Source organism: Pteronotus mesoamericanus, unplaced genomic scaffold, assembly GCF_021234165.1.
Source record: "Pteronotus mesoamericanus isolate MK-2021 breed Mesoamerican mustached bat unplaced genomic scaffold, CSHL_Meso_final contig_50, whole genome shotgun sequence".
NCBI lineage: Eukaryota > Metazoa > Chordata > Mammalia > Chiroptera > Mormoopidae > Pteronotus > Pteronotus mesoamericanus.
Window position 1 is genome coordinate 2,916,222 of NW_026555186.1, and position 21,457 is coordinate 2,937,678.

The following is a 21,457-nucleotide window of genomic DNA, read 5'->3' on the forward strand; positions in this document are numbered from 1 at the left end:
CATCTTTTTTCAAATTCTTCTTAATAAGTTGATCCATTCTGGGAATGATTTGCGTCATATAATGAAGAACCATTACAGAGAAACTAGGAGTGGTGCTATTAGCATAACCCCACAAACACCCACACACATACACACATCCTGTGGTCTCATACTTCACATCAGAGGAGTAAAATTTATGTTTCCTTTGTCGCTGGTGGACATGGGGCCCTGGTGGTGCTGGGAGAAAAGCATTTTCGGGGACCCACATGGGAGAATGAGGTCAAGTGGTAGGGTTTATTCGGGTTCAAATAAATGTCTGCCCTCAGGTCCCCAGTGTATTATATCTGCCTGTCCCATTATGTGAAAAGCCCAGCCTTGTCTTCAACATGCCCAGAAATAGGGCAGGTGTCCAGAAACTCTGTGTCACCAGGTCAGTCCATGTGAAAGCCTAGTCCCATTCAGCCTTTTTCACCAGGCTCAGGCTCGGAGTCTGTGCAGCTGTTAGGACCCCGTGGCTGCGATGGACAGAAATAATGTTTAAGCAAATGGTGGAGGGGAGAGAGAGGCTTATTGTATTATCTCGGGCTTGGAAAGAGCTAGGCACTTTTTCAAAAAAACTAATCAATATTTCCTAATCCTTCATGAGCTGGTGTTGGTTCCTCACCCTAACCAATCCATTTCCAAAATCTTCTGGGGTTCTGTGCCCCTTATTTAATCTTATCCTTTCCCCAGGTTAGACTCACAGGCTTCTGTGCTTGCCATTTGGCTTTTCCTAGCATGTGCTTACCTCCCTTTTATTGCTGTATTGCTCTCCCTGCATAATCTGGGTGAGTGGACCCGTTGTACCCTGGCGGGATCAGAAAGCTGCTCCTTTCTCCCTATGCAGGGGAGATTAGGGTACTAATCCTCCTGGCAGGGAAATGCCGAAATCCCCTGGGGAGTGTCTGAAGATGTAGCTTCCTCGTAGGCTAGGATTTTTAATATCTGATTCCCTTTACTCTCTTCCTTTATTAATATCTAGGTGCCTAAGCTAAAACTGTTACTTAAATAGCAAATTAAAAAACAAATGAAGTAGGGAAAAATGGTGATTGCTCTAGTTACTTTTTTAAAGAGACTGAAATACTTTTGTCTTAAATATTTTTACCAATTAGACTAAAAATACCTTAATGTACTTTATGAAAAGCCTTAAATTGTTGTTGGATATGTATTCCAAAGCATAATAACCAGTTAATCAAAAGAAATTAGAAATATTTTAAAATTCATAATAGCATCACATCTTATAATTCTGTTCCCTACATTTCTAAAATCTCTCCCATTTTAATTTGCATTCACTTCTTCTAAGTCAATGTTTTGATCTTGTGGTAAATGTTGTTTGTAACCTGAACATGATTATAAAACTACATCCTACTCATTGCTTAGTACATCTTCAATTTAGAACCTGTGCACTCAATTTATATCCACTAGATTTAAATAAATACTGTATGGTAAAGCTCAGATCTGAATGGCACAAGTAAACAAGTAATCTTAATAAAATCTCTGAAGAAAAAGCATTTTTTCACCTTCAGCTTTTTAGTGAAGCTGCTTTTCATAAATAATTGAAGAGAATTTAGTTACATTTCATTTTTCTTGGTATGCATTGTTTATTATTGCAAAATATTTTGTTTAAAATGAGGTCAAATCTGGTTACCATGTGCTTTTAATTTGCAAGCCTATTTAGGAGAAGTATGAACTGATGGCTCTAAAGGTAGATATGAGTATAAGACAGTTGTTAGTTATGGTTAAATATTATACATATAAACTTAATTGTAAAAAAAGTCTGATTAGGTGATAAAGTTGAAAAGAAATCATATCAAATACCCTCACCAGTACCACACCAAGAAACTAAGCACTATTTTTTTTTCTCCAAGTAAAATTGTTCTAGTAAAATCTAGGTTTATTTTAAAAAGTTTTATTTTCAGGTACAATTTAATGGTGGGTAAACATAGTTTTCCTTTTTGTATTTTTATACACAGGTATAACTTTTTCTCTGGAAAAGTTGCTTGCCCTGCCAAATATGGTTTTTCAGATCTGTAGTAAAAACAAAACAAAACAAAACAAAAAAAAACAACTTATCCCCTCTATTTCATTCCAGTTTCTATCTGCGCCCTTTTCTATCATTGTATCTTCTTCCATTTGTTATGCCATGATGAATGTATAATTCCTTTTTCTGCTACATTTATGCTAAGTTTTAGGCAATCATTAATTTCCTGGGATATTAGAGAAGTAATTTAGAAAATTAAAATTGGTGGATTGTGCTGTTATTAGCAAAATTTAAAGTGTCTTTCTTTCTTTAGGGTTTTAGTTTCATAATTCTATTTAAAAATAACAGTTTAACTGTGGTGCAGAAAGGCGTGGGAGAGGAAGACTTCTGTACATGCAGACATTTCTGGAAGAATTGAGTGGGTGCGTTAAAAATAATGCTTACCCTTAGGGCTGCCCAAAATTTATGAAAATAAATCTGTAGTGATCTTTGAGGTAGAACCCAGCTTTTTTTTTCCTGTAAGACAGAAAAAAATACCAGTTGTTGAAGTCAACAGTGGGAGAGGATGGGAAGAACGGGAGAAATTTCCCCACAGAGTTCCAGTACCCAACTTTTTTTTCCTCCTAAAGAATCTAGCAGGAAATAAGCAGTGTTCGGTCATAGTATGAATAGGATTCAATCACTTAATTCAGCACCATAAGTTTTTTTTTTTTTTCTTTTTCCTGAACCAACGTAAACACCAATGGAGATCTGAAGAGTAGAGTCTCAACGTTTACATCTCTGTACATTATGTAATGCAAGAATGATTCCTTGGCTCTTTCACTCTCCAACACTCCTCATTTTCTTTTCACTTCTCAGATCCTATAACCTTCTTATTTAGGGACCCATTCCTTTCCCAATATGCAACATAGCCTTGCCCTTCTTCTCTGCTTCAAATTTTCCCCTTAAAAACATTAATGGATTTTATATATAATTTTAGGTTTGAAGTGGAAGCGTGGGCTCTGATCCCCCGCAGCCCATCCTGGGGTTGTCACGGATGGGGAAATGAAATGAGTCACACCAGACACTTCTCCGTCTGCCAGGAGAGGGGTATGGCTCTTCCCTCTAGGGGAGAAGGCCCCAAGGCTTTTATTGAAAGGGTTATCAATGGGCCTAGGTAATAGGAATGTACAGGTGATCTCACTACATTAGTATGTTAATGTTCACAGAGAATAGATGATGTTGAGGAAAACAAATGGCAGGAACACACCGATTTACATGGGTCCATTTACATGGGTCTGAGATGGGATGAGTAAACATAAGGGCGCCAAAGGGTATTCGGGGTCTGTGAATACTGTACATTTCCTTCCCAGCATGAGCTGTTTATCATAGCTTTTGAGGGAAAAACAGCATGCTTTAAGGAATTTACTTCTAGGTCTGATTTCCCCTGGGAATTGCCAGAGCCAGTTTAGGGCTGTCTCCAGTACTGTTTCAAGCTTCAGCCAGGCAGGGGGAAGGGCAAGGCAACCAGGAAATAAATCTTCTTTCAGATAGAATGAGGACCCCTGCCATATCAAAGATGAGCTGAGGGGTGCAGGTCTTTTTGCCCATGTCCCCCAAGTTTTTCCTTGATGCCCATGCAGCTGTGCCTGTCTTAGGTTGCCGCCTCCATCGAGGGGTCTTACCTGTCAGACTAACGAGCCATCCTCCAGGGCCAAGCAGGGTGATGTGAAGGGGGCAGGGGCTGCACCCCTGCCAGGGGGACAGGTTTTGTCTCCTCAGTGGCCTGCTTTCCCAAGGCCTCCTTGATTAGTTCTAGCCTTAGGGCCCTTTCACCTGTTTGCCAGGGGTACAGTTCCTGAAACCAGACAGAGCATTTCCCAACACAGGTTCTAGCAGGTTCTAAGGTTAGGGAAGGATCCTAGTGGTCTATGAGTGCAGGAGGAAGAAGAGAAGGAGGCTGTGGAAGCTGTGGGGTCCCAGTTCTTTGTCCCAGTGATGACTGCTGGCTCACTCCTAAATTGCCTAAGAGATGATACAGGCTGCCATCTGTGATATAACTTTGCTTTTGTATAATTTAGAATGTACTCTCACATAAGAAATATTGTGTTATCTTTTAAGAGAAATTTTTGTTCTCCTAACTAAATAATTGTTGACTATTCTTAGACCAGGTCTATGGCATTTAAAAATTTCTTATGTTCCTGAAAAAAAAAATTGCTGCTTCTTTTTGGACCTTCCCATGGTTCTAGAACATAACCCATTCTTGGTCTCCTGAGGTATATTAGTAATTTATTCTCAATCACTTTTAGTAAATTGTCTCTCATTTTCTCAAATGTGAACATTTTATAATACAAGGTTCAGGATTCTGAATTTGTCTTATTCTTTCACCTTTTTAGTTATCTCATACAGACATGACAGATTTATATACCTTATCTGTGCTGATAAATATCAGATTTGTTTTACAAAACTAGATTCATGTAACATCCCACCATGCCCCTCTAGTATGTTTTTTAATAGGAATTTCAAATGTAAACTAACTTCCCTGCACCAACATGAACACACACACTCACACACACATGCATACCACTCTAAGCACATGGAACTTGCTTCTATTTCAAATTTGTTTTCCTTCTCAGCAAGTGACAATGGTTTCACTCTCATTATTCATGCTGAAAAATATGGTGTTATGGGTGAGTTATCTCTTTTTCTTACACTCTCTTGGCCTATCCATCAGCAAATACTGTATACTCTAAAATCAGAATGTGTACTATCTTTTCAAGCAGGCTAAACCACCATCACCCCTCAACTTGACCTCACAATAACCACCTCATCTTCTTCCAACTTGTGCTCCTCCAGGCTATTGTAGTAAGAACTATCCTTCTAATGCTTAACCCAATTCATTTCTTTCTTCTCTAAAACCCTGAAGGTCCCTAAGTGTGAAAGCCCTAAGACTAGTATACAAGACCTTGATCTCTATTATCTGCTTCACTTTCCTCACCTTGCATGAGCCTCCCTTTGGTTCTCTACTTTCCAACTACTCTGTACTTCTTGATGTTCTTAGGACATTCCTACTCTTGCTATTAATTCTGTCTGAAATGACCCATGTGCCAGCATGGCTCCCTCCTCACTTTTTCCAGTTCTCTAAATGTACCACTAACTCCATTGTCACTCTTTGTCCAGTATCTAACCTCTTTATACCTATAGTATCTTCCAACTTATAAGATATTCATCTGTGCATGTGTTTATTGTTTGTAATTCTTCTAATTGGAAGAAAGGTTCAATGAATATAAAATTTGGTGTGTTTTTTCTCTGCCAAATCCAAGCACCTAAGGATCTTTGTTCTTAATGTTGTATTTAAATGGTTCCTGAATGCATTTTCATTAAGACTCTCTTTTTCAGTGGAAGATTTCCCTGGCTTTATCTCTGTCTGAAACTCTAATTACTCAAGTATTTAGCAATGATCTTCTAGTGGTTTTCCTTTGTTCTTGAAATTATATTTTGACAATAGTTGAAGGTAAGAGCAAGGAGAGAAAAAGTTGGTCAATGGCACCACAGGAATATTATATTGTTGGGCTGAAGGTGAAAATTAAGATAATATTCCTATTTCTAAAAGTACTTGCAAGTTATATCTTAGGTAAAGATAATGTGTCTGAATGGTTGTTGCAACTTATACTCCTCTTGATTTAATAAGTTAGATGGCTAGTTTGAATATGCCTGGGTGTTCTTGAGCCAAGAACTCTCCACTTGGAAGTAAGAATAACACACAGATGCCTCTAAAAGAGTAAAAAACAATAAAAATCAAACAGCAACAACAAATCAATATGAAGCAATATAATTCCAAGCAGCCATCAATAATAATATAGATCTTAACCAAAGAGTTTAGGGAAAAGGATAGAGATTACATAAAAAAACACAGGAAAATTTTTAGAGAACCTTTTTTTAGAAAGATGTCTTTTGTTTTTTCCTAAAATTTCTCATTAACCCTGTTCTTCATTAACATCTTGTTTCCCTGGATCTCCTTTCTCTATATGGCCTTAACTTCCTTCTGCTCTGGCTCTTCTAGGCTACTCCCATCCATATTTCCCTCAAAATAAATGTTATGATTGTTGATATTCTTACTCAAGTTCTTCTCTCTCTTGCTATTTTTATAAAAAGCATTCAGGAAACCTTTTGCATTGACCTTATTATTTTCTAGCTATCTCATGGGGTTGCCATTGCTAATAACATTTCTGAAATGCCTTTTTTGAAATACTCTGATCAAGAGCTATGTAAGAAAATCACTTTCATTATTTTATTGACATGCTTTTTGTATCACAGCTAAATTCTGAAACCAGACCCTTGGCATCAATCAGAATGCAATCAGTCTGCCAGAGACAGAATTGTGAAGTGGTTTGCTGTTTTTGTTTTGGGCCAGGAGAGAAATAGTGCATTCTTGGAATACAAAATACTTTAAATAAAGTTGTAAAGTGAAAGTAGAGTTTCCTTAGACAGAGAAAAAGAAGAAAAATACTATGGATTCATAGGCTGACTGAGAATAAGAGGGTCCTACCTTGGGACAAATGCATGTAATTCCTCTCTCAATAAACAGGAATGCTGTGGCATTCCACTACTGAAAACAGGTGCCAATGGCTTATCTTCTAAACAATCCAATATTGTGAATTTTGACTCATTATTTCTCAGGATAAAACTTTTAAAAACATTACTATTCACTAAAATGAAGACTTTGTTAAAGTATCAGTAGCATATTAGAAACATTTGTGTTCAACTTTATTGTAAGAACAAAAGAATGAGCTCTGCAAGAATGGAGAATAAAGAAGTCCCCAGTGATTGTACTGTGTCTTATTTTAAGACAAGGCTGCTTGATTTTCATGAGAATTTTAATTAAAATAATGTAGAGTATAACACATTGTGGTCTCAGTCTCAAGGCAGAATTTTAAATGGTGTTACAAATAATATTTACAGCATCTGCTCCATAATTAAGTTTGAAATTCTTGTACAAGTACAACTTTACCTTATTAAAATTTCAGCCAACATTGGGCTACATGGAGGAGAGCGACGTGGGAAAAATTCAGACAACTGTCATAGAATAACAATTTAAAAATTTAAAAAAGTATATAAAATAAAATTTCAGTCAACAACAAAGGGTATACATAAGTATGGGCATTTTAGGACAGAGGATATATGAATCCTTTGAATTACGAAGAATGATTAATTGGTTTTAGTATTAAAGCAATGTAATTAAATTATACATGTTTATTAACCAATGGCTATTATTATTGTCAATAAGGCAAAAGTCTTCATATATTTGATGAATTATGTGACAGTGTTTGACCACATACTACTATGTCAATGAATAATGCCATGCCTTAAGAGAAAATATAATTAGGTAAAAATTATAGCAAATATGAAAGGTTGTAAAGTTTGCACATCTATTAAATTTTTAAGTATATATTTAATGTAAAACCTATTTCCTTAGCTAAGATGATTCTTGTGACCTTAATGTATATCTGAAATCGTTGCTTGTCAGAGGAAGAAGTCAGTATTAGTTAATAACTTTTCATGCAACCCCAGGTAATCATCTCTGACCTTCCACAGTAAAGTAAGAAATCACTATTATTCTATTAATTATGACTTCTGCTGCTAATGATAATAGAGAAACAGAATCCTGCCATATGAAACTGCTGATTATGTTTAACAGCTGCATTTTTATTTTAGCAAGGGGCACTATATAATTCAGGTTCAGATATTAGATTGCTATTTCTGTACATTTGGTAATTATCTTATAATTTTTGCTATGTGTGCCTAGAAAGATCTTTAAAAAGTGGCTTGCCTGTAGTAGGTTTTTTTATTAATTAGAAGAATTCTCACTAGTTTTAAAAAAAATGAAGCCCCATATCTCTGTGGCTTAATCTAATTTAAATGTAGTCATGTCTTAAACTATTTTAAAAGTATTCTTTGCTCACCTTCGGTGGTGGTTACATAAAAGTGCCTTCTAAGCAGATCTTCTCCAAGGGGTGACTCAGACGTCCAGGCTTCTTTCATTGGCCAGTTCTCCATCCTGGACTCCTTTGCTTGCAGCATTTGAATAGACACAGAGTGTACAAAATGAATCTAAGGGTTAGGATTAGAGAAATTTTGTATCTCTTCTATTCACATTGCTTTGGCCAGTCCCACTCTAAACTCTAAAAGGGGCTTGTAAATGTAATTTTGTATGTTCTTGGAGAAAGAAAACTAGACTGGTGCTCATCAACCTAGTTCCATCCAAACAAAGGTAAAAATGTTGTTGGGTGAATGAATCTTTCTACCAAGCCTGTTCCCAGAAAAAATGCCTGCACATTAAATAGGAGTTCCTCAGAACCATTGAATCAAGGTGGAATGAGCACTTAAGAAGAGAAAAGAAACTTTTGTATACAAAAGTAAGAAATTAGCTCTACTTTGCTTGTTCTAGTCCTTTCCTCAAGAAGGAAAGATGGTGTTTTGGGATTAATACAATACAGCAAATTTTAAAATCACTAGTATAGAAACTATAGTTTGTGATAATATTCTTATTTTAATATTAACAATTTTACAAGTATTTGAGCAGTTGGAAGACATGACCAAAAAAAAAAAAAAAAGATTTAAAAAGAGGCTGACCTAATCAAATTGCTAATAATGCTAATTAATATAAACATAATATTTTTATCCTAAATTATGAGGCATTGTCACATAAGGGAAAATTTCTACTTACCGCTCTTGGTTATTCTGGCTGGTTAATTAAACTGACATGACAGATTAATGAGATAGAAATATGGGACTCTCTAAAGTGACTAAAACAGGCAGCTTTTATATATTTTACACAAAGACTAAATTTGTGAAAAACTAACAAGACAAAGAAACTTAGGTGTGGTTACTAATTAGAGAAGGAACTAAGCAGAGTTTGTTTACATTCCCCTGTCGGCCCTGAATTCCCTCTCTCTGGCAATAAGGATGCCTCTCTACCTCTTAGTTCAGGGAGTTTACCTTTCACATGAAATATTTATTTCCTGCTTTCAAGAGAACAGAAAAGAGGGTCAGAGTGTCCTCGTTGAACAAACTGTTTCTTAAGTAACTCGAATAAAAACATGCAGATATATCTCCTAGGGCAAGGGAAATAAAGAATAAATAAATGGGACTTCATAAAATTGAAAAGCTTCTGCACAGTTACAGAAACCATCAACAAAATGAAAAGGGTACCAATCATATGGGAAAACATATTTGCCAATGTTACCTCAGACAAAGGTTTGATCTCCAAAATATATAAAGAACTCACATGACTCCACACAAGGGAGACAAATGATCCAATTAAAAAACGGGCAAAGGACCTGAGCAGACACTTCTCCAAGGAGGACATGCAGACGGCCCAGAGACATGAAAGGATGCTCAATGTATTAGCCATTTGAGATGCAAATTAAAACCACAATGAGATACCCACTCACACAGGTCAGAATGGCCATCATTAGTAAATCAACAAACAACAACTGGTGGCGAGGATGTGGAGAAAAGGGAACCCTGGTGCAGTGTTGGTTGGAATGCAGACTGGTGCAGACACTGGAAAACAGTGTAGAATTTCCTCAAAAGATAAAAATGGAACTGCCTGTAATACAGCAGTTACACTGCTGGGATTATAATGTAACAATCCTGAAACTCCAATTCAAAAGAAATTATGCACCCCCATGTTCATAGCAGCACACTTTACAATAGCCAACTGCTAGAAGCAGCCTAAGTGCCCATCAGTAAATGAGTGGATCAAAAAACTCTGGTACATTTATACAATAGAATATTATGCAGCAGAAAGAAAGAAGGAACTCCTACCTTTTGTAACCGCATGAATGGAACTGGAGAACATTATGCTAAGTGAAATAAGCCAGGCTGCAAAAAACAAATAGCATGTGGTCTCACTGATAAGAGGAATCTAATGAACAAAAACAAACAAAGGAGCAAAATAGATACACAGACATGGAAACAAGGAACAAAAGGACATTATCAGAGAGGATGGGGGAGAGGGAAAACAGGAGAAAGATGGGGAAGGGACTAGTCAAGGAACATGTATAGAGGACCCCTGGACATGGGCGACAATGAGGGGATTGACTGTGGGAGCTGGGGAAGGGGGCGGGAGGGGCTGGGAAAAACAATGGGGAAAATATTGGGACAACTGTAATAGAACAACTATTTTAAAAAATTACATTAACATGCCAAAGTATAAAATCTTGTGGTGACATGCCCAGAACTCTGTCAACATCAAAGTAAAAAAAAAAGACAAAACTACATGCAGTTTAGTATTTTATTCCAAAGAACGTAATTTTATTTATACATCTTTTTTCTCTGTTATAAATAAGTAGATTTCATTAGAGAAAAGTACAAATGTATTGTCAGTGTTCCCGATTTTCAATTATTTTTATTACTCCACCATTGCCTTGAATGTGAAGTTGAAGTAATATTAGTAGAATAATTGGTCTTATGTTTTATACTCCATACACAAAACCATAAGGGTCATTGAAGTAACCCTTAAAAATATCTTGTGCTTTCAAAAGTGTCACTAAAATGGGTTAATCATGAAAGCATGAGCGATTAGTTAAAAGCACATGTTCCTATAATTTGGTAGATCATGTTAAGTGGAAGCTCTGTTTAAACTCTATGTCTATAAGTGATCCAAAGTTAATAAAAAATAAGTGAGCACTAACTGTTGTGCATTATATACTTTGGTGGACAAGTATTGAAATGTGGGGTTCATGGAAGAGAGGTCCTGCCTGACAGGCCTCTGCCGCAGTGCTAGGAAGTACCTGATGCTCTTTGCGTTTGCCAAAGAGGTATACATGGCAACCTCAGAGGAAGTCTCAATGCTGAGCGGTAACGTGAAAGCTTCTTGCCATGATCTCTCTCTCCCCATTATACAATAATATTTAAAAATGTGTGGAAGAGAAAGTAATTTGCCTTTACCACTCTAGGCTCTTGTAGGAGACTTCCCTTTAATAAAGGCAGATTAATAGGAAAAAAATGTAAGTTTAACAATATGTATATCTCCTACATACATAGGAGATACCCAGGAAAACTGAGTAACTCACTGAAATGATGGAAGGCGTCACCTTCAATGCCATTTCCAGCTAAAGACAAAAGAAGGCGTTGCAGGGTGTGGGAGCCAGTTATAGAGGGATATCAGGAAAAGAACAGTAAATGAGGTATGACTATGACAAAGATTTAAGTCCCTTGACTTCTCCATTAATAAAAGTCTCTAGTAGTTTACTCATCTTTCTCTTCCTGGTGCAGAGAGGGGCACACCCTAACAAATGGAGACTGTTCTTACAAATGTAAGATTTCTTTTATAAAAGGGTAACTTCTACTTGGTTTTCAGAGCTTCTGCCAAACAGGCATATTTTGGGGAGGCAGATTCTGCTCCCTTTCAGACACATACCAAAATATTGCTTCATCTTCTAACACAACTGTCTAGTTTCAAGGGATTTACTTTGCATTTCTAAATTTCTAAAAAACAAAAAACAAAAAAAACAACAACAAAAACTTAACCCAAAGTATTTTATTCTAAAAACTTTTTGGTTTTTTTTTTAATCATTCAAAAACGTCTTGAAGTTAGAAAGGAACGATGCAGTAAGGGAATAATCAAGTCTTCAAGAAAATAATCTGTTGTTGCAAAAACAAAATACTAAAGTAACTGCTTTCTCGATTATTATATTAAGAATAAGAAATACTTAAAAACGGCTCTACATCCCAGCCTTCAGATACAGTATAGAAGGGCTCAGGGGAGCTGGCTTGAGGGGGTCTGCAGAGAAGCTGTCAGGTAGGTGGGCGTTTGCCAAGTCTGCCAGCAGTGTTTGGCTGCTGGTTCAGCTCTGACACTCCTGCACTTCCTTCAGACCTACTTTTCTGTTTTTGCTCCTATCGTGTGGACTTTTCAGTCTATTGTTTCAAATGTATAGCCTTTGTCAATTCTGCTCTTTTTTATACTTAAGTCTTTGCTGTTCTTGCCAGTGTGCCTGTGAGAGCTGAGTTGCAAATAAAGAACTGTTTTGTTTTGTTTTTAAATATTGTTACTATGTCTGTCCCCACAGATCATTTCTCTGTAGGAACCCTCTTTAGTCAAGAAATGTCTACTTTTAACATGTACCCTGACCTCTTTCTTCAATGATGTTTTTAGGACTAGTCTCAATTATTATTTTGATTCCAATCATAAAAGACCAAGATGTTCTATGTCTGTGTCATTATTCATTGCAACCATATGTACTGGATACATATTGCATATAGGCACAATACAGAGCATTAGGGCTATATCAGTAGGCATGGCGATATTGCTTCTGGACTTTATAAAGCATGTGGAGGTAGATGGAAGATTAAATGAGTCATAACAGTCAACACAACTTACTAAGCGTCATACACAGTTCTATAAACCAATTACTATGGTTTATATCATTTAATTCTCATTTGTGGACTAGAAAAATATTATTTTTCCTACTACTTTCAAATTCTTCTGGCTAGACTATTAATCAAATAAGCATGAGATATAAATAGGAGAAAATGCCCACATTTATTATGTATCTTCACAGGCTGTTTCCATAAGAAGCTGAGGCCTAAGGACACAGCAGACAGTTAAGGCTTGTATGAGTCATCTTGAGCTAAGAAGGGGAGTACTGGTTGGGAACTCAAACTGCAGAAAGGTTCAGAACAAGCCACCCCAGATGAGTTTCTGTGATACGCAGATTACTTTGAGCCAAAAGCAACTTTAGCTTCAAGTTCAAGAGAAACATCTGCCCCTCCTTTTAACTACCTAGAAGAACTGAATTAGGGGCCTTGACCATAGTAAGAGAGTATCCAAGATGACCTTCTCTTGAGTTATCTATAGGGCAGGACAAACTTCTATTTACTAAAATTCTGTTGTAACTTTTGAAGCCCGAGACACATTACCTCATCCCTGGCTTAAATTGTCTTGTATACCTCAACCTCCCTTTCTGTCTCTGAACTTCTCCTGCTGTCTCTGACTCTCTCATGCATGCAATGTTCCCATGCATATATATATACTACCTTTAGTTATTTTTTTATTACTAATCTGTCTCATGTCTATTTGATTATTAGGCCAGCCAAAAAACCTTGAAGGTAGAGGAAGGTTTGTTCCTCACCAACAAAGTCAATTCACATGGAGATAGAAAAGCAAATGATTGGTAAATAAAAGCTTGCTGGGCAATCTTTTACAATCGGACATTGAGAGAACTTTGATCAAACAACTAGCACTGCTAGGTCCCTCCCTAGTACACTAGTTAATAATCAATTATAGCCTTTGTGACAATAGCTCCTTTCTTGGAGTATGTTCTCTAAATTATTTTAAGCTGTTGGGAGAAGGTCAAAGTTTCTAAGACTTTAGTTCCTTAAAAATAAACCCACTTAAAATAATCATTATCCCCACCTCTCCTCAAATATCCTAGGGTGATAAACTGTTTACCCTCACATTTGAGATTAATTTCCTTTATAAATGAGGAAACTGAGGCACAGAGTGTTTGAGTAACTTTTTTTGAGGTTTGACATCTGCTGAGTGGTTTTTAAACCCTAGCAATCTGAGTCTACCAACCAGAGAGATGACAAGAGTATCACTTGAAAACTGGGATTGTGATAAAGGTAATTAGGGCAGAAGTACAGAGAATTATGAGAGTCAGTAACAGAAGGAACCAAACAGAATCTCATAGGGAATAGGTCCTGGGGAAATACTGTCTTCATGATCCAGATAAGCAGGGCGTGGTTGGCACTAGTGATGGAGACTTAAGTCAAGGATGACTGTTGTCTGGATTGCGAGAGAAGGACCAGGGATGGGTTTACAAATTTAAGAGAAAGGGTTAGAAAAACTACCAAGAAGATTCAGTGATTGTTTTGACATAGGGGGTGTTTCAGGCTAAACTGCGTTCCACCAATATTCATGTGTTGGAGCCCTAAGCCCTCATATCTCAGATGCATCTGTATTTGGAGACAGGGTCTTTAAAATGCTGATTAAATCATAATGAGGTAACACAAGCAGATCCTAATCCAATATGACCGGTGTCTTTATGTGAAGAAGAGATGAGGACACTGACACACACAGAAGGACAGCAAGTGAGGACAGGGCAAAAAGGCAGCCATCTATTACACATCAAGGGGAAGAGGACTCAGGAAAAAAAAATCTAAACATGCAAACACCTTGATCTTGAACTTCCAGCCTTCAGAACATTAAGAAAATAAGTTTCTGTTGTTTAAACCACCATACCAATGATGTTTTGTTGTGGCATCCAGTCTTCCAGGACTCAGAAAAGAGTACAGAGAAATGAGGAGCAAAAGTACAACCACTTATTTATTATATTCCAGATATTATTATAAGCCCTGTAGACCTAGCAGACTAATCAGGTAAAAGTCTGCCATCAGGCTCAACAGGTTCTTTTATACCAACCTTCATAGAAGCATTGTTCATAATAGCCATAAGAAAGAAACCACTCAAATGCCCATCAACAGATAAATGGATCAACACAATGTGGATCCTGCAAATAATGGAATATTATTCAATTTCAAAGAAATTATATACTGATAGATGCTAAAACATGCACCTTGAAAACATTATGCTAAGTGAAATAAGCCAGACACTAAAATATGAACATTGCATAATTCCACTTATATGAGGATCTAAAATAGGCAAATTCATAGAGACAAAGTAGAAAAGAAATTTACTGGAAGTTGAGGAGAGGGGAAGATGTGAAATTATTGTTTAATGGGTAAAAGAGTTTCTGTTTGGGATGATAAAAAAAGTTCTGGAGATGGATGTTGGTGATGGTTGCTCAACGTTGCATATATGTTTAATGCCACTACACTGTACACTTAAAAATGGTTAAACGGTAAATTTTATGTTACATAAAATACCACAATGAAAAAAAGCAATCTGTCATTAAAAAATTTACTTCAAATGGTGAAAGCAGATCATGAAACTCATAAGATGAAGATAAATCTTGAGAAAATTCAATAAAACAGTCAACTTTATAGAAAGTACATGTGTGTATGTACCATGCACACAGCATGGATGTTGGAAGGGGGTTGAACTTTTAGTAGAATATTCAGGTAAGACATTTAGAGACTTGATATTGGTTCCCAGCCTCAGGGGTTCACTGGGTTAATTGAAAATTGGCCCTTGACAGGGAAGGCAAGGAAACATGGGAGAAGGAGTCAGGCCCCCTCAGGTTGGCAGTTTTTCTAAGCAAGGGTGCTTGCACATGAGGACTGTCTTAGGAAGCCACGGGTGAGTAGATCTCCTCACTGGCCCACCAGAATCCTAGGAGTTTTGGTCTTAACGGGTTTTAGTCACGTATACTAACTAGGGGGTCTCAGTATCATGCTCTTCTCCTCTCAAGGTTGAGTCCTCAAAGTAGGCTCCCACGTTGGGAATAGTGGGCAGAACACAGGTTCCAAGGACAGGGGTGGAGGGGGGGAAACTCTGATTGTGGGGGTTCACTTAGGGAGTCAGATTGTGTCACGTCCTCTCAATGACCTCCTCCACACCTGAGAAGAGTTTATCCCAGGCATCGGAGCAGCTTGTTAATGGCTCTGGGAACAGGAGAGGACTGCGCGCTGTGGAGTTGCAGGAGAGATGTGGTGAAGTCAGAAACATAACAGGGACCTAGAACACACGGAATCACATCCATTTTTGTTTTGTTTTATTTTGTTTTACTCTGCAAGATATGAGAAGTTATTGGATTATTTTGAGCAGGGTCGTATTTTGAGAGAAAACAATTGGGAATCCACTGATGATATATTCTTGTTTACTTGCTTTACAAATGTTTGCATTGTGGTCTAGAAATGTTAATATGTGTCCCTACAAAGCAGGTAATGGAGCAGGGATCAGCACTCATGTTTTCTGGGTCATGCTTACACAGTATATCCCATATTATTTATTCCTCTTCATCACATCACTCAAAGGAATTTATGCATAGTAGTTGCTCAATGAAGGCAATTTCTAATTAATTATGACTATATCAAGTAGTTAATATAATTTAACCTGCCTTGTGAAATTAACAGGCAACATGATTTTAAATATATCTATATATCTAAATCATTTATATCTATGTTCTATTCATCTACCTCTATGCATATATTTGTGTACATATATATATAATCCATGTTTGCATAATACATGAACACATTGTATATGCATGCTTTGTATTCATATATAGATATTTGTATTTATAGGCAAATTACAAATATGTATATAGAAAATATTGAGACATACTTAATAGAAATATTAACACTATATTGATGTTTACATGGGTGTACTATACTTACAGACTTACCTGTATGCACATACACATATGAATATTATCTAAGAGCAGGATCTGAGTATTGTATAGTTTAAGGTGAACCTGATCATTCTAATTTGCCCCTGGGGTTGATAAATGCTCACCTGGGAGAAAAAAGATAGGTAAAGGCCATGAGCTGAGGCTTTGGGAACCAAAACAAAGATAGTTGTATACAAATTAGTTTTGAGTCTCTAAAGAAATGTTTAACTATGTTCACATTTATTTGTCTAAGTTTTCTTTCTTTTGGCTCATATGTACATAGTTACCATAATAATTTCTTCATTAAAGTATGGGAAACATTTTGTTCATAAATATCTCAGTTGAAGTTTCTATCTTTCATCTGCTTCATATTCATTTTTTTTTGTATTCTCCTTTGAAAATGCAATCACAAATTTTGCTTTTATAAATCCTTTAGACCAATGATATATGAGTCTGAATTACTTTTCAAGAGCATATTTCAAAGTATTTCAAGCAAATTGTCAGTTTTGAAAAGCACTGCAATAAACTACTGCAAAAACAGAGAAGACTAAAATGATAGGCATGTTTCAGTACCTTGCTTACCAACAATATGACAATGGCTGTTGCAAGAACTCTTGTCTGTACAGAACAGACACATGACACAGCAACACAGAAGTGGGATTTGTTTCAAAGGGCCATTTCTAAGGCATTCAGTTCCTGGAATGTTCAGTCTGGGTTCTAGAATTTTGATTGAAAATATTACTTCGTAACAGTTGAGACAGTTTTCAGACACAGGAAGAGGTTTATGCTGATGTGTATTGTGTTCCCCAACACTCTAAAAAAATCTTATTAGGAAGAACCAATGAACTAGTGTTTTTGGTAGAAAGCTGTACTTAATTGTGCCCCTTTTTATTACTCTTGTCACAGGTGTTTTAAAATACAATCTCTCCTTTCAGCAAATTTAAAGAATTTTTACCCCTGTGATTGTTCACAAACCATTTCCCATTCTCACTGTTTTCCCAATGGCCTTCCATCCTCCCTTGTTCTATTTTAGACTTTCTAGTCTCTGAAAATCCACAGATTCGTGTCTGCAGAGAGTCTAAATAGAGAGCAATTAAGTTATATATCAAGTGAAATAGCAGAGGAGTACCAACCCCAGTTAGATCCAGGTGCCGGGCAGTTGCCGCTGACACAAGCTTATATAGTCCGCTTTCTGCATGAATCTGACACAAGTTCTAACTTGCAGACCTTCTCATTCTCAGGCCCGCAGCTCAACACAGCATCGTCCAATCCACAGAAGGCACTACACTTTCTTCTGCTGGACTCCAGTGGGTGATGATGCCGTAATCTCTGTTGAGGCGTCCATTGATTTTGCTGAGCAGATTTTTAGTAGTCGGGGAAGAAGGTAAGTCCTTGGGAATCACAGTACAGGGGCTTCAAGGGGATGAGGAGCACATATTTGATGTTTTTTAAGTTATTGCCACAAGTCTTCACATCCAGCCTAATTATCACACACACACACACACACACACACACACACACACACACACACACATTCACTACAGATAAGGCCTGAATACAATTCCAACTAATGGAAGTAAAACCAATGAGTCACTGAAGTAGTAATGAGTAAAATTTATCGTGCACATATCACAAACACAGTTTGCAAACCAGGAATCCTTAAACCAAAACATGGGATGAAGCTAAGGAGTATATTGTTTTAAAGCAACTTATAGTAAGGAGGCAGTGAATGACTATCCTTCACAGTAATCACTTATATTAGAATTTCCTTAAGTCATAGGGAATTGGTTAGTAGTTACATCAAATCAATTCTGGCAAGCAATTTAAGCTTCTCTTATGATTTCCAGAGGCATAAATAAGAATTAACCCAGGTCAAGTTAGTCTGCACAATAAGCCAAATTAAGCTTTGCTTGTATGACCAAACTGGTTTTGTGTGCTCAGGGAATTTTTAAGGCTGGTCTATGTTTGTCTCCTATTTTACTAACTTCTAATTCAATATAAGAAATTGATGTAAAATTTTATCAATATGAAAGCGAGGTTCAGCTGTTTTGTTGGTAACCCAGCTCTTCTTTCACCGTATTGGCTCCTTGTCTATTCTTCCTTGATCTTCATTTGTGTCTTAAATTGGAACCAGCTCTGCTTTTGGATCTGTTTGGCCATTAGGATAGGAACTGCAGAAATTTCTCAGTCTTGCTTTCAATTATTAAAATTCCATACTCATAACAGTCATTATGGCCTCTATTGCCATAGCTTCATTGTATGATTTTCCTAGTTTGATGCTTTATGGATTCTAACAACAGTGGAAATTAGGGAGGTCTCATATGTTCTCTTCAAGCTGCCTTCGCAGGTGCCTGAATTTACTGGTAGATTTATTTCTTTTAAAAAATTTAATTTGTTGGTCTTCTGGAAGGTTTGCAAAATACCACCAGGTTTACTAAATGTGTGTACCTTTCACATTACACAAAACAATTATCACTGAGTCCTTCCTGAATTGTTTGTCAATCATTCTTATTGGTTGCAGACATCTGGAATTTTATTCTTTAATGACACCAATCATATTACAAGAAGAAAAATTCTCAGATTTATATAAATGTTCTTAACATATAAATATCATTTATACTTACTAAATTAGAATTATAATAAAATAAGTAATCATTTCTAAATATATTAAAGCATAGAATAAAATCCATACTAACAGATAAATGACAGATATCCACACACATTTTTTTCCTCACTGCAGATATTTGTGCTGGCATGAGAGGGGCATGAAGTACATCAGTATATCAAGAATCTTTGAAAGCTGGGGAATGAATAGCAACTGGAGAAAAGGAATGAGAAAATGTAGGCCAGGTGTACAGAGCCTAGGGCTAATTTTAGATGTTATGAAATTATGTTCTGACATAAACACCTAAGCAAAACTCATCATGCAACATGTGAGAAAGCAGTGTTTACTAAAATTAGTATACAGAGTGGTGACAAATACTAAACTCCCAGAAGGAAAATCTTTTGTAAACATAGTTATACAGATGTAAGAAGACAAAATTAAAATAAATATCCAGCTGGCCCTGTTTATTATCTCAGTTTCCTATGAGCCATATTTTTCCCTGATATTAGAAAAGTGTTTAAGCAAGGTTAATAGTACTTCCAAGTAGATATAAAATTCATGTAGACAGAAAAATAATTCCTTCCTGAAAATAACTTAAAATTAATTTTAAAAGAATATCATCTTATCAGGAGTGAAAAAGCCCTAAGTAGATTACTGTTTTTATTTTGGGTTACCAAACTTACAGGCACAACTGCTAAAACTGCTTTCACCTAAGTCAAGCTTTGTTAAAATTGCATAGACATTGAAATGACTAATGAATACACTGTAGAAGTCTTAGAAACTTCTTAGAAACCAGAATTGATAATCTCTACAATCATGCAACCTGTGATTATATTCTCTCTTCAAAAAATTGAAAATCAGAGGGAAAATGTCATTTTTGTATAACTGAGATTATGTTTATTCACAGAGTGTTTTGGTTTCTTATCTGCTGCCAGACATCTGGATAAAGACTGAAAATTTTAGCAAATGATTAACATCTTTCCACATATCTAAATGTTGATTGCATTTTATGTTTCACTCTAAATATTTGATAAAATTTAGTTTTAGCTACAAAATATATATTCTGTTGCCCCATTATCTTTTAATTTATTTTTTACCCTAGCATTCCAAAATTAGGATACAGTTTCTTTTGGAAAAAGAGGGTAAATATAGGATGGAATTTTAGAATAGTAAGAAAGTAAAATAATGTTGGTCAATATTAATATTTGTGGCTAATCATTAGCCACAAATTAAGAATTTTTTTATATTAAGAATAAAAAAGTTATTTTTTAAGCCCATACTTATATGGGCAACTAATATTTGACAAAGGGGGCAGAAGCATAAAGTGGAGTAATAACAGCCTCTTCAACAAATAGTGTTGGGAGAGCTGGACAGGTACATGCAAAAAATTGAAATTGGATCATCAGCTGACACCATACACAAAAATAAACTCAAGATGGATAAAAGACTTAAATATAAGTCATGACACCATAAAAATCCTTGAGGAGAACATAGACAGGAAACTCTCAAATATTGCACACAGCAGTATTTTCACTGATATGTCCCCTAGAGCAAGGGACATAAAGGAAAGAATAAAAAAATGGGACTTCATCAAAATAAAAAGCTTCTGCAAGGCTAAAAAAAAAAAATCAGCAAAATAAAAAGAGAACAAACAGTATGGGAAAACGTATTTACCAATGATAACTCAGCCAAAGATTTGATCTCCAAAATATAGAAATAACCTACACAGTTACATTCCACGAAGACAAACAATCCAATTAAAAAATGGGCAAATGACCTGAGGAGACAGTTCTCCAAGGAGGACATAAGAGGGCCCATGGGCATATGAAAGAATGCTCAGATCATTACAATTAAAATGAGAAACTTTACAAGGGAACAAGTGTTTACCTGTTAGCCCCATTACTGTGTAGGACATTCTTGGTAGTTCTACTGATTGGAATAATAGTATAAAATAAATTATTAATGTAAAAATTTTGAAATGAGAGAAAACATATTTTGCTAACGATATGATTTAGCATGCATATCTGATAAAACATTTTGGAGTATAGAAAAATTTAGTGTGTTAGGAACCACTGAATAAAATAATTTTATATTTATTATACTTTTACCTAAAAATGAAAATGAAATATATATACTATCCCCTTTAATGTAAGAATAAAATAAAATAAATTGTAATTAACCTATTAGGATAAAATATATGTAAAATTATATAATGCAATGGAGAACACTTTAAAGAATCAGAGTAAGTGAAAAGTAACTGCAATAACAAGAAATATGAAGTTTACTATCACAAAATTCTATTTCCCAACTTAATATATAAACCAAATACATTTTTAATAAAATTAAAACAGTATTCTTTTTTCATTGGACAAAATAATCTTAAATATATGTTAAATAATAAGCATTTGAAAACAACCCAGAAAACTTAAAAAGAAGACTATCAATCAGGGGTTTTGTTTTATTAATCATCGAAACATTCTACAAATCCACCTCAATGGAAAGGGTACTATCTTGGCCAAAATCACACAAATAAAACAATGAAACAGAATAGAATATCCAGAAATTTATTAT

The 21,457-nt window shown here is 35.9% G+C and overlaps 1 protein-coding gene across 4 annotated transcripts in view; it reads left to right on the plus strand.

Annotated features, from left to right (window-relative positions):
• CDH18 (cadherin 18) overlaps positions 1-21,457 on the plus strand; it is an 822,825-nt gene that overhangs the window by 310,710 nt on the left and 490,658 nt on the right. For all 4 annotated transcript variants that reach the window (XM_054578303.1, XM_054578308.1, XM_054578309.1 and 1 more), the window contains one exon: positions 17,523-17,665. The gene's annotated coding sequence lies outside the window, so the exon portion shown is untranslated. The remainder of the gene's footprint in view (positions 1-17,522; positions 17,666-21,457) is intronic.